Source organism: Megachile rotundata, chromosome 4 (assembly GCF_050947335.1).
Source record: "Megachile rotundata isolate GNS110a chromosome 4, iyMegRotu1, whole genome shotgun sequence".
In the NCBI taxonomy this organism is placed as follows: Eukaryota; Metazoa; Arthropoda; class Insecta; order Hymenoptera; family Megachilidae; genus Megachile; species Megachile rotundata.
The window spans coordinates 9,985,086-10,000,000 of record NC_134986.1 but is presented as its reverse complement, the minus strand read 5'-3'; the positions used below and the strand labels follow the sequence as shown (position 1 = coordinate 10,000,000).

Here is a 14,915-nt window from a genome sequence, read left to right as displayed (position 1 = left end):
TACGTAGAAAGCCCATTCGCATCAATTACCCCGAACACAGAGGCATCGGACTCAATTATTCGAACATCTGGACCAAGAGGAAATCGGGATCGCAAATACGTGGCGATGCAAACACCGGTTAACCTTTCTCCGGTTTACCGTAACGTATTAGAAAAAGGGGACGGCAACCCTGAAAAAAGAGAGAAAAGACAAGGAAACAAGGCCGGCAAAATGGAGCGAACAAGTCCGTTGATCCGTAACAAATCCTCTTTTAATCGCAACACCAAACATCGACGAACGCGTCCAATCTGCGACGCGTCGAGAGCACCAGAAACGAACATCACCCTCGGGTCACGTTTCAGCGAAATGACGGTCTCGTATAAACGATTACAAGTCGGCTTCACCGTGCAACTTTTCTCTTCCTTTCCGGTGAACGATGCACTTATCGCGTATACCCGGCTTGCACAAAGAAATTACGACACGGAAGGCGACTGCATAACCGGAGGGTAGTGAACCCATGTGCACATCTCCAGCCCTTGGTTCATACCCCTCGTCGGATGCAACCTTGCTCTCTTTTAGATACCGTAAATTTCAACATTTTACGCATTTTTCCCATATTTCCAATTTTTTAATTTTTTTAATTTATGGGCTTGAGTTTTACTGTCTTCAAGTTTTTACATTTGTTAATTTCTAGATGTACAAATTTTTAGAATATTCAACTTTATATTTTGTAAATTTTGTTTGTCAAATTTCTGGACCCTCAAATTTTAGATTATGCAAGATCTTTTGAAGTCTTATGACAAAGCTGTCTTATTTGTCAAATTTCCGGACCCTTAAATTTTTTGATTATGCAGGTTCTCTTGAAGTTTTACGACTGGAAGTAATGTCACATCACAATAGAACAGTAGAAAGGTTGTCATGAATTCACTAAAACTTTATAAAATTTTATAAAACCAACCAATTATAAAAGTAGAGATGAAAATGCAAGACTTTAGGCTACCCTACGTTACCTAAGATAATAAAATCAACTTATGCTCCTCTCAGAAATGATAATCGAAACAAAGATAGAAAAAAGAGCTCGATTCATTCAGTGAAAGTATCACTCATAGCCGGTGGCAAAAAGCTGAAGTGGCGCTCTCCGAGTTAATAATTCATCGCTAATTGAGCGAACAGACGTTACGGTAGTTCGGTACGAGTGCTTACGAACCGCGTTTAGGAGATTATTAAACGTAAAGTCGTATAGGGGTGGTGTCAAGAGGGTTGTGCACAATAGAAGACAAATTGCATGGGGTAAAGGTGGCGGTGAATTATTTCGCGCACAACACTCGACTCGCAGCGAACTCTCGGAAAATTATACATTACTTCCGGTATTTCCGCGAGCCGTCGAAAGGGTTAAGGGTTAATAAGATGCTTGTTTGAACTTGTAGTGGATGCACTCGAATCGCAGCCACCGGTATAATTCAACAGCAGCCTGTCCAGAGTGTAGTCAACCATTAGGCCAGAACAATGTGTTCGCGTGTTTCGGAAGCCCAAAATGTCAGAAGAACGCGATGCCGGACGGTTGGGGGTCAAACGTGACCCAGAACACGAAATCCACTTAGAATCTGTTTAAAATAACGGACGTTATCTCTGGTCAAAATCTCGTTTTGAAATTGTTTATTTATTCGAATCATCTGCATATGTAGAATGATGTTCAAGCGAGAATCAAAATGTTTTAGAGCAATTTAATAGGAAAATTGTATACCATGATATTATTTTCGAAAAGAGTAGTTTATTTTATCGTTTATTATATTTGTGATATTATAAACGTTTGAATATAATCACTGTGAAAATGTAACTTGATTGAAGATTCGAAAATACGAAATCTAATATGGCGTCGTAGGTTTACGCATGCGCGCTGCGTACATTACATGTGGATCCATAGGAATAGTACGAAGATGTTTGGTCTTTTAGAAATTTTATATGTTTAAAAGTAGTGAAATACGAATTTATAAAATTTGGGAAATTAGAGAATCTGAAAATTTTAGAACTCTCCAAGATTGTCTCCAAAACTGGGAATTTGAATATTTGAAAAAGTGAAGTATTTTATATATTTAACCTTTTCTCAAGTTAACAATGTATTCAGTTTTTAATGTCTGTCACCGGTGACCCTCGCAACATTCGGTACATTAATCATCGAATCATGAAACTGTGTTTGTAGGACATTTTGTGCCCACTATCGTTTCGTAGAATCAACCGAAGCTTTTTATACCAACCAAAAAGCATCCTGCATTTAAATTCGCCATTCGCCGAATGGTAACAGCAGAATTTCGCGTTGTCATTGGTTTAATTAATTCTCGATAAAGATCGAGCTATCGTGTTACAGTTGAAAAAATGAAGGTCCCGGCCTGTAAATAACTAGAATATTATAATTCGACCGAATAAAAAGTACATGATATTAAAGAGTGAATTAGCAGAGAAAATGGGTTAGCAAAAACAGAAATAAATGTTGACCTTGCACGTGCTTCCCTTAAGATAGACACAAAATCGAAGAAGCTAACTGATGGAGAGATTGAAAAGGGTTCAGGGCTGCGTAACCGAATTGATGGTTGACCTTTGTCCTTTTTTGATTGAACCTTCACCTTTGTTCTATCTACGTATGCTCCCATTCCGATGTTAACCGTTTCATGGTTCAACACCGAGCTTTCATTCAGTCATTCTAATTATAGTAATTACGGTGTTATTGATTTATAGGAGTATTGGTAATCTGGACGTTATTTATAATAATTTATGTGTATTGGCTGGGATGTGTTAGCTTCTTCAAATTTAGGAAGATGGAAATTTGGATTTGGGGATTTGGGGATTTGGGGACTTGGGGATTTGGGGATTTGGGGATTTGGGGACTTGGAGATTTGGGGGTTTGGGGACTTGGAGATTTGGGGGTTTGGGGATTTGGAGATTTGGGGATTTGGTGATTTGGGGATTTGAGGATTTTGGGATTTGGGGATTTGGAGATTTGAAGATTTGGAGATTTGGAGATTTTGGGATTTGGGGATTTGGGGATTTGGGGATTTGGGGATTTGGGGATTTGGAGATTTGAAGATTTGGAGATTTTGGGATTTGGGGATTTGAGGAATTGGGGATTTGGGGATTTGGGGATTTGGAGATTTGGGGATTTGGGGATTTGAAAATTTGGAGATTTGGGGATTTGGGGATTTGGGGATTTGAGGATTTGGGGATTTGGGGGTTTGAGGATTTAAGGATTTGGGGACTTGAAGATTTGGGGATTTGGAGATTTGGGGATTTGAGGATTTGGAGATTTGTGGATTTGTGGATTTGAGATTTTAGCACATTGGAAATTTAGAGATTGGTGGATTAGAGAAGCTTGGGATTTAAGGATTTGGGGATTTGGGAATTTTGGAATCATAGGCTATTGAAATATTAGGATTTTGAAATTTTATAGGGATTGAGGGATTGAGTTACTGAAGAATCAGATAATTTTGACATTTGGGAATTTGGAGACTTAGGGACCTTCTGATTTTGGGATCTTAGGATATTGAAATATTAAGATATGAAGATATCCTAATTTTAAAGTGTAGAGATTTTGAAATTCGAGGATTTCACAGATTGAGGTATTGAATGATTTTTGAATCTGAGGATACGGAGATTTTGGTATTTGAGCATTTTATAATGTGTAAGTTTTTAATTTCAGATTTTTAGTTTTTTATAATTTTATAATTTTGTAATCTTCCTACATTCCTCATATAATTTTATAAATACTAAAAAATCACAGAATTGTATCTATAACAATTCCTGATCCTTAATGAATTAATAAACTTAGGTAGAAGTGAAAAGCGTAAAATTATCGATGAAACGAATAAGTCCTAATAGTCAGCAAATAATTTCATTTAATCTTCTATTAACCTAACTCGTATTGTAGCCCGCATTAGCATGAACAAAGCAGAAGTCTGACTCGAAGAACACCTTAACTTTCAAGAATGAATTAATGTAGTCTTCTCGGGGATGCTCAGAAATTTCCCTGGGAACGTATAATGTCGTCGCGAATTAGGATGCACCAGTGACATGATTCTGACTAGCAGAATACATCTCGGCAATTTGCGAAACAATATAAAATTTTAATAACTGAATTACTGAAATTTAAGGATGAAATTTCTCAGGAAATTTAATTATAAAATTCTGAGGAAAATATTATAAAAATTGTCTATTTTCTAAAAATTTTTTAATGAACAAAACTTTTGTGCATGTGGTTTGAATTTTTAAATGAAAAAAATTAGAACTCAAGAAATAAGAAAAATTGTTATTAATTTTATAGTTTTTATAGCTTGACTTTTGCACCAACCTCCATAAGAAATGAATCTTTATTTCTATGTAACAGAATAATAATTTATAAGAATGTTAATCATCAATTTTATACAGAATTTTCTTAATTTATAATATAATTACTTTTTGAGTTACAAAATAATTAAATTCAAATTCAATAAAAAAATTTGTAATTTCAAAAAATTCCTTCTGATTAAAAATCATGGAATTTAATTAAATCTTTTTCTTAATATTTGAATCATTATTCTACTTTGTCAAGTCTTAAATAAATTACACATTAAAAAGTTTAAATCGACGCATACATCTTTAATTATATGCAATTAAATTTGCATATCATCTCCTTAATTAAATCGTTTAACATATTTCTCGATGTGAACGAACTCGTAACAGAACCTAATAATAAAACTATAATTGTCGCATGCAATTGCTGTGTATTATTGAGCAAAGTTATAGGTAAATTTCAAGCTTATAATTTCTGCCTTAGTATAATCGAACAACGTGACGTAGGCGGTATAGCAAAACCGCAATTTGCTAGGTCACAGCGTGCAATGTGTTAGAAGCCGTGTATTGTTCAAATAATAGGTATTCAGGTAACGTTGTTCGCCAATCATTTTGTTTTCCCTATAATTTCAGGTGTTACCAATATCATTAAATTATGTAGCATAGAGAAACCTGCAATTACCAGCGATTCTGTATTCTGCATACAAAAATGATATTGTAAATTAATATCATTTGATTAATGGTGCATTCAAATGCTTTCGAAATGAAAATTATTTATGCGAGCGTTCCATGATATACATTCCTATGATCTTTAAATGAAAATTGTTTCAAAGTGATACAAAATATTATTTGTACTCTGTTACCATAACATATTGTATTACGTTGTTATTAATAAGGCTTCACAAACTTGCAGCTAACAAGCCTTATACTAACAATACTAACTTTAAAGTGACCTAACGTGTATGAGGGAAATTTGTTGGCTATATGGAATGTGGGTAGTAGAGATTAGGATAGTTGTGGTAAGTTAAATATGCAAGTTACAAACATTACAATTCTGTAATTTGGCCAAACATTATAATTTTCCTGAATTTGTAGATGTTTAAATTTCTATGTTTGCAAAGTTTCAAAACCATAAATCCTTAAAATCTCAATTCTCAAATCTTCGAGTTCCCAGTCCTCCAAGTTTTTAAATTCCCAAATTCTTCAATCTCCAAACTCTTAAATCTTCAGATTATCAAACCCCAAATTCTCAGATATCCAAATCCACAAACCCCAAACTCTCAAATTTCCAGATCGCCAAACCTCAAATTCTCAGATCTCCAAACTCTTAAATTACCAAATCTATAAATTCCAAATTCTCAAATTCCCAGATCCTCCAAACCCCAAATTCTCAGATCCCCAAACTCTCAAATCCCCAAACTTCCAAATCCCCAAATCCTCAAATCATCATATCCCCAAATCCCCAAATCTCTAAATTTTCATATCTTCAAATCTCCAAATCGTCAAATCCTCAAATCCCTAAATCCCTAAATCCCTAAATCCCTAAATCCCCAAATCTCAAAATCCTCAAATTCCTAAATCTTAAAATCCTACAATCCTTCAATCCTCAATCCCTCAATCCCTCAATCCCTCAATCCCTCAATCCCCAAATCTCTAAATCCCCCAAGCCCTAAATCCCCGATCCCTAAGTCCACAATTCCTAAATCCCCAATCTCTAAATCCCCAATCCCTAAATCCCCAATCCCTAAATCTCCGATCCCTAAATCCCCGATCCCTAAATCCCCGATCCCTAAATTCCCGATCCCTAAATCCCCGATCCCTCAATCCCCGATCCCTAAATCCCCGATCCATAAATCCCCGATCCTTAAATCCCCAATCCCTAAATCCCCAATCCCTAAATCCCCAATCCCTAAATCCCCAATCCCTAAATCCCCAATCCCTAAATCCCCAATCCCTAAATCCCCAATCCCTAAATCCCCAATCCCTAAATCCCCAATCCCTAAATCCCCAATCCCTAAATCCCCAATCCCTAAATCCCCAAAATTCCAAAAACGCTAAACTTCGCAACAATATTACAACGATCGCGTTAACTTAATTAACGTAATTGTATAACATACACATTTCGTCTTTACACTGTGTGCGCTCGCGGAAAGATTTTCTTTCTCCAAGCAAATAAAACCGATGAAACGTTTAGCCGTGCACGGAAACATGTGATGTGTGCACACGCGGTGGTCGCTGCTAGAATTAATGTGAAAATGACACGCGAACGAACAAATTACCATCAAAATTATAAGCTTCGTTGTTCAAGGCCATGGCCTGTTCTAACTTACTTCCCGACGCTTTATTATCAGAGTACAACACTTGATCCCTGTTACATTTACCAAGTAACAAAGTTTACATTGTACCCGATAACGTTACACGTTGTGTATTACATATTTGCATCACCGGTAACCAGAAACATGGAGTATCGCTTTGCGTATCCGCTTAATGAGTCCGTACTGTATAAATTTCTCCTCGTGGTTAGATTAATTATAGCGGAACAGTCCGATCCTCTATTCTAGTACAATGTTTTAATGCACTTTACCATATTGAATCTCTCAAATTGCAATTTCAAAGTTTCTTTGGTCGAACATTCTCGGATTCAGGGATTTAGAAATTTCTGATCTGTTAATTTAGATATTTGGAAACATCACACTTTTTGATTTGGTGATACAGAAATTTAAATTTTATAAATTTACAAACATTTGAGTGACAAATTTGTAAGTTCAGAAATTTTAAGTTTTTAAATTTTTATATACAAAAATTGAAATTTTGGAAATATGGAAACTTAGACCAGGACTTGCTAAGAAAATGCGTTGTGCATTTTGGAAACGAGGATATGTTAACTATCGCGATAGACATATTTCCTTTCTCCGGCAAGGTGTGTTGTATCGCTCGTCTACCAAAGAGGCGAGGGAAAGAAAGAAAACAAAGCCTGAACGTGGCTGTGATCTTTAAATCTCACGTTCCAAGCTTGCCCGAATGGCATATTCGAATAGAACCTGTTCAGGGAAAATCCACAAAAGAAGAATGAAACCCTTTTGAAATTTTACACGGAAAAATTCTTTGCATCGCTGCAAGTAACTATTCCATCACGCTCCCTATTGCACCGACGGAAGCGTATCATCGAGGGACTGCGCGATAACAACAGAATTTAATTCTATATAATTGAAATATACAAATTAATTATAATTTTAACTATTTAAGCTGTAATTCTTTCGATGAGTTAAACAGTTCTAAGCTATATTTTGCACAATTATGTCGAAGATAATTTTACTAACTTTGGAGTCGATATCTAAAGTAGAACTCTAAACCTGTTTAATTAATACGTTTTTGATTATAAATTGGGTATATAAGGAATAAATGAAATATTAATAACACTTCTAGTTCAGTACAGGTTTAAAATAGAAATTCATTTTATTTATAAAATGTAATTTAAAACTGTGCGCTTAGCTCGTATTAAACTTGAAATATTTCCACGGCTGAAACCCGAGTTAATTTGAATAGGAAAGTATCGTTCTAGTTTAGCTCGAAATATTTTCTTCGTTCGATTAGAAAGACGTCGGAAGAAAAAATAAATGGTACACGCGCGATAAGCAATGACACGGATAACAGTAGCAATTACCTTAGGAAGTTTGCATGAAAACGAGCCATTAAATGATACACGGTAATTAAGGTGTCGCCGATAAATTCACGATAGCAAAGGTTTCGACGAATTGTTTACGCGAAATTAGATTCCATACTATACGACACGATTTAATTTAATTCCCGTCGGTGGGCCGCGATTTCGTCGCGTGCAAACGTCGCGACTAATTAATTTACCGTCGTGCTATCGACAACTCGATTATTTACGGCCAAGTTTCCGCATAGTCCGTACTGTCAGATTATCTTGCGTTCAAACGTGGCCGAGAAACACAGCCGCAAATACCGCGACCGGTAACCGTGGTTAACGTGCACCACTCTTGGATATTCTATTACATACGTATAATATAGCCAAGTGCCCGCGAATAATTAACTGACAATGATAAAGTAGATTAGGGCTTTCTAATCGGTTTCATGCGATGTTTCGATCGAGCTGCATATAATTAATATTTTCTCTAATACGTTGGAAGTGTCCTCAAAATAATATCAGTAGAATAGGTGAAGTAATAAGTTGTCTGTATCAACTTGAAGTACAAAAATTACTGAAACTGAATAATGTAACGGGAGTATTGAGGGACTGAAAACTTGTGAAGTTTGGAATTAGAAAATAGTTTTTTATATTTGATGAATTTAAAATTTGTTAATTTCTGAATTTTCAGACTTCTACCTTCATAAACTTCTTAATCTGTAAATCTATTTCATTACTACACTACTATTCTGCTATTTTATTAATCACTATTTGATTATTCTACAATTGACAATTTGATTGTTCATCATCGCTAACTGTTCATATACTTCACTACTTCCATTATACATATATTTCGACTTTGAAAATCAAGTACGATTATGCACAGCTAAGCTGTAACCTGACGCGAACTTTGACGCGAAATTAATCGAATCTTGGAGGGTACAATTGGAAGAAATCGAATTGTCCTGGAACACGCAATGGTTGCCCTGTTTTGCGCATTGGTTAGTTAGAACAGAGGAGCGAACCAAGAAGCGTCTCGAACCGACGAACAAGTTTTCGCGAGACGTCGTTTCGAGGCGTCTTAATTGGAATCGGATGGAAGCGCAAGGAACTTCTTGCTTCCTGGCTTCCTCTCTCTCTCTCTCTCTTTTTCTCTGTGTGTGTGTCGTGAAATTGCAGTCCGAAGACGAATATCTCGGTCCGCCTGGGCGACGGACCTCTTTCGCGTTAAATCGATTTCGTTGAGGTGTTCTTGGCGTTGGACTTACAAGCGGAGGATCAGACGAAGAAAAGAGCGCGAAAAGTAGACTACGGTGGTGAGAAAAAGGATTCACAACTTGCTAAACTGGGGTAACAATTCAGGGATGGTATTTGAAGCTTTCTCCTTCAAAATTGATTAGAAATATAATGGGCTTTATTCATTTTTATATTTATATAAATTAAACTTAGACTTTAGACTTTTAAAATATAATATCAGTGTTGATTGAAATTGTACAAAAATTAAAATTATTTTTACAGTGGTATGTTAGTCGTAAATTGTACACAAATCAAGTATTACAATTTTCTTTCTTAATTACATACGTACTGTTACTACTACCTTAATTATATATAATAGTACTATAATACTAATAATTATACAGTAATTATACAATAATAATTATACAATACAATACAGTAAATAACAAAATTATGAAAGGATCAAAAGTAGATTTTATTACGCAGAAACTAATGTGATAATAAGACCGGATAGAATTATAGGATAATTTCTCTTCTGTGCGAAAACAGACGTCGTCTCATTGTACACCCCTAGTTTCCTGTTTACAAATGGCGTTTCATGGATTTTCTATTTGTATACGTGTTTCATTCGTTGACATCGTCTTTGCGATGAACGATATTTACATTACTGAAATGATTATGAACCTGTATTTGTTTAATATTATTCTTTTGTTGTGATCAGGGAGTGGCAGAAAAGCAGCGTCCACTCTGAAACTCGACGATGTGAAGTGGATGTAGAGATGGGACGCGTCGGTCACCTCCTGTAAATATGTAAGTAAGAACACGTACAATAAAATTGCAATTGCTATTTTTCTCACGTTGCATGAAGTCTTTACTACTTTCTTTTATTCTTGTAAGTCTTCGTAACAAAAAGAATGACATACATTGCAAACATTGCTGATATTAACCTACAGATATTTACGAATTGTGGTTAAAAAATGATGTTCCAAAACATTCTGAATGATCTTGTATATAATTGTTTATTGATAAAACTAGAAAATAAAGGCGGTATACGTGTGTTATGAACACAAATATTTTACCCGGTAAATATCTAGAGAAAATATTCAGAAGCATCCACATGTCTCTGTACATCTTCAAGTAAAGATTAGAGTAGATACATGCGGCACATTTTCCTGTTGCATATCTTACGATATTCCAATTTATCGTGTCGATCACCCAGAAGCATTACTGGCAATTAACAGTTGGTTGTCGAGAACGTGTATATAGTCGTTCGCAGTGAAAGAGTTAAAAACGTGCCATTTCCCGAAGAGGACGTTCGTCCCATCACCGAACGCCAAGGAAATCGATTTCCTTTCCACTCGAGACACGCTTCAGACGATCTGCCACGGAAGAGGCAATTAAGGTAACAAAGAAAAAAAAAGAGGAGAGCGGAACAGGAAAATGTGCCCGTTGTTACGTCGAGAAACAAACGGGAAGAGATGATGGGTTCATCCGAAAGCGGATGGCCGGAACGCGTTCGGAACGCAAAGGGTTGAACGGAAGCGAAATAGGGAAAAAAAAGGGGTGAACGATGTCAAAGAACGACCGCAAAATTATCCATCGCGCTTTTTTTTTTATATCAGCTGACCCGAATCGCTTTAATGAAATTTACCCCGGCATTCACATGATTCACGCGGACGTATTCAACGAGATGCACGTAGCCGACGAGAGCTCGAAAACCGTGTAATCCGAAAAAATATGTTCCGGAATACGCGTCCAGAGGGTAGATAACTCTATCCCCGTGAAACGTTGAAACGAAAGAACTTGTCTGGTCCAAGAACTCTGTATGAATTTACGCGCCGTTCAAGAACTGTACCGGCTAGAGTACTGGATCTTTTCACTTTACACCGAATAAAACAGTATTGCTATCATTTTATAATTGTAACGAACAATTAAAATTGTACCATACGTGCTATTCTCACTGGGTCCAAATTTTTGGTTAACATGACGATACCTCCTCGAATTTTCTAATTCAAGAAATTTCCAAATTTCTGAACTCGAACTACATTGTACACGTCCCGTACTATTACCCATGTGTTTTTTAGCGGGCACCCATCGATTGTAGACTTCATCAGGTTATTCCCGCTAGAATAACGAATTAAGTTCCCCAGTTAGCAGGTTGAATGCAAATGAGATTCGAATGATCTCGGATTCTTTGTTGCTGGTCTCGATTGAATAGGTATGTAAGTGTTTATCTTTGATCGGACGACGAGCGTGTTCGAGACGAATCGAAGATCGAAGTTGCACAATTCTATCGCTCTCGTTCTTCTCGTTGCTATTCGAGCGCGATATGCATCATAAATATGCATTCGAAGATTGCTCCATCGCGAACGTAATTCTGTCCGCTTGACAGCGTGTTGCGAAAGACGAGTCACGAGCGAATCTGCTTGTTGCGTTGTTCAATGCTACTTTCATGATTGTTTGCGATTTCGATAATCGTTCATCGAATGTCTTGTAACGTGAAAACATAATTGTGTGTGTGTACACGTTAGAAAAAGATCAAATTAATTTTTAAAATTACTTATGAATAATTTGAATTTACCGCCATTTCAATCATATGGTTGACAACATACTCAAGTCATGGAAATTATAAGTATCTCTCTAAGTATTCCTTGAACATCTTCATTTTTTGCGAAAATTCTACAAGAGTAATATACTTAAGTGCCTTACATTATGAAAATTGATCGTTTTAACTTCTTCCTCGAAGCAGTTTTCTGAAATTTTAACAAACTGTCGTAAACAGCAGTCACCCGTAATTATATTTCGCGGGAGAAAAAGTGATCAAGTACGTAATAAAAGTTATAATTAAATGGGTAAATGGAAAATGTGCGCGCAGAGGAAAAAATAAATCGTTCTCGATTGATCAATATTAAGTTTCTAAGTGTATTAAGCAGATGAACGTATGCAAAACAAATTGAATGAAAAGCGGAAGCGCTATAAATCCGTCAAAGTACGCGCTCCGATAAAAGAAGAAAAGAGTACCAGATTAAATTAAACGGATTATGTAAAATGTAAAGCTTCTCGGTTCGGAAGCTCGATGATAGAACCCGTACGATTTCTCTTCGAGCAAGTGTTGATTATTCCGTTAGTATTATAAAATAATATCATTCTCTCGAAAGATAATTTCAGCGCTTTAGTTTCAAGTTCACCGTGTAATGAATTGTTTGATCCGGTAATTCGTCAGATTTCGTTACCAACTTTAATCGAGTTTAATTTTCATGTTCTTGCACTTGTCACTCATTCTGTCACTTGCTTAGTTTCGTTCTCTAACTGTAGTTACAATTATGGTATTTCAGTAAATGTAAGATTATGAATTAATCGTGCGAGGATTTCGATGTTGGGGAATATTAAAATTCAAAACTAAGAAGATTTAGGGATATTGGAAAGTGGGATATGAACAGAATTGAGAATTTAGGAAATTTGGGATCTAGGGCATTTCGAATCATAGGAATTTGAAATCTAGGAAATTTTAGAACTTGAGAATTTGGTACCTAGGGAATTTCAAATTTTAGGAATTTGGAATCTAGGGTATTTCAAATTTTAGGAATTTGGAATCTAGGGAATTTCAGTCTTTAGGCATTTGGAATGTAGGGAATTTCAAATTTTAGGAATTTGGAATTTAGAGAATTTCAGTCTTTAGGCATTTGGAATGTAGAGAATTTCAAATTTTAGGAATTTGGAATTTAGGGAATTTCAGACTTTAGGATTTTAGAATCTAGGGAATTTCGCACTTTAGCAATTTGGTACCTAGGGAATTTCAAATTTTAGGAATTTGGAATCTAGAGAATTTCAGACTTTAGACATTTGGAATCTAGGGAATTTCAGTCTTTAGGCATTTGGAATCTAGGGAATTTCAAACTTTAGAAATTTGGAATTTAGAGAATTTTGGACTTTAGGATTTTTGAATCTAGGGAATTTCAGACTTTAGCAATTTGGTATCTAAGGAATTTCAGTTTCACTGCTTTTTGGGATTTAGGGAATTTCGGGTCCAGGAATTTTCGGACTTTAGGGAATTTTTGATTTCGAGAATTCCCGTTCTAGGGAATTTCAGTCCTACGGAATTTGAGATACTGAAAACTTCAACGTCTAACGAGAACTATATCTAGGGAATTTGACATGTAGCGAATATTAAGGTCTATGGATTTTGGATCTGAGAATTTTGAGTTCGAGAAATTCCGGAATCCGACAATTTAAAGACATAGCAATTTTGAGATCCATGGATCCGAATCTATGGAATTCGGCATGCAGATATTTTAGAATGCGTTTTCGAATTCGGCGATATCGATATGTAGAAACATGCGTGTGAATAGAACGCGTAGGCGAATTCGGCGTAACAGACTCGAAATCATAATCGCGATAGATCCGAAATCGTGGGTTGATTTATCGTAGCGGAGCCCAGGCAGAATTTGCAAGGAACGAAGGTGTGTAAAGGAATTTGCATAATATCGATTCGTAATCCATCCCATCGAGATAAGATAGCTAGCTGCTCGATTTTCCGCGCGTGTTTCTGTGACGGGACTTTCTTGCAATTTTCGTGTCATCCCTGTTCGCGGCTTCGAGCGATGGCACGAGGAAAAACATTTTCCGGGGAAATTGGAACGGAGATGGCTCGAGATTGGCGGGACGAGGGAATAGCGTGCGGTGAAAAGCTATGGTGGCTCGGACGGAGGAGATAGAGAGAAGTTCTTCTTCTTCTTCCTCTTCTCTTTGACACCCGAGTCGAGTATGCAACTTTTACGTTCCACTCTGTGTTTTTACCCGTCTTCTTACACGCGTGTGCGCGCGTCTATTTAACCAACACTTTTTGCGCGACCGTATGCAACCCTGTTGCTCTGAAAAGAGCTGCTGAATACACGCGAGAGAGATCTTGTTGCATCCTAGAGACTTTGATCTTCGTTAATCGCCGAGCTCGCCAGTCTACCGAAGGTTTTAAAATGTGGTTTCTCTACTACCCTCGCTAAGCGGTCCCGTTTCTCTACCCCCTTGCATTTTTTATCCACCCTCTTCTAGCCCTTTTGTTTCCGTGATTTCGAACGGCTACCACTAATTCCACCTTTTTTTTCTCGTGCATTGTTTCCAAGATGCTGCGTCACCTCTTATAATCGTTTATACTCTTTAATATTCCTTCGTTAATTATCGAAAAATATTAAACAATGTAACCTTTTTATTCTTTAAAACAATGTATGAAATGAATTACAGGCTGAATTATTCTCTGTATATTTGGAAACTACTTCAGCTAGAATATTGATTGTCGGCCGCCATTCTTGGCAACTGGAACGTTTCAAACATCTTCTTTCTATTCGTAAGACTGTTTACATAATAATGTGCTCAGTTGCTCTATCAACGTTTTAAGGATTGATTTTTTAGAGACAATTAAATTTCATTTTCAGTCAAATGAACCAATTTAAATTTGCTTTAAGTTTCAACCATTTAAAGGTTTTACAAAATTGTAATTTTGATAATTTACAAAAATCATGAACATGTTTTCGTTTATATATTTTGTACGTAATTAAATATAATTATAAAAAAATTGTAATTTTGATAATTTACAAAAATCATGAACATGTTTTCGTTCATATTTTGTACGTAGTTAATTATAATTATAAAAAAATTGTAATTTTGATAATTTACAAAAATCGTGAACATGTTTTCGTTCATATATTTTGTACGTAATTAATTATAATTATAAAAG

General features: G+C 36.0%; 1 protein-coding gene across 2 annotated transcripts in view; it reads left to right on the top strand.

The window, feature by feature from the left end:
• Positions 1–14,915, top strand: part of Hs3st-A (Heparan sulfate 3-O sulfotransferase-A) — a 154,930-nt gene that overhangs the window by 24,791 nt on the left and 115,224 nt on the right. For both annotated transcript variants that reach the window (XM_076530323.1, XM_003701587.3), the window contains exon 2: positions 9,906–9,994. The gene's annotated coding sequence lies outside the window, so the exon portion shown is untranslated. The remainder of the gene's footprint in view (positions 1–9,905; positions 9,995–14,915) is intronic.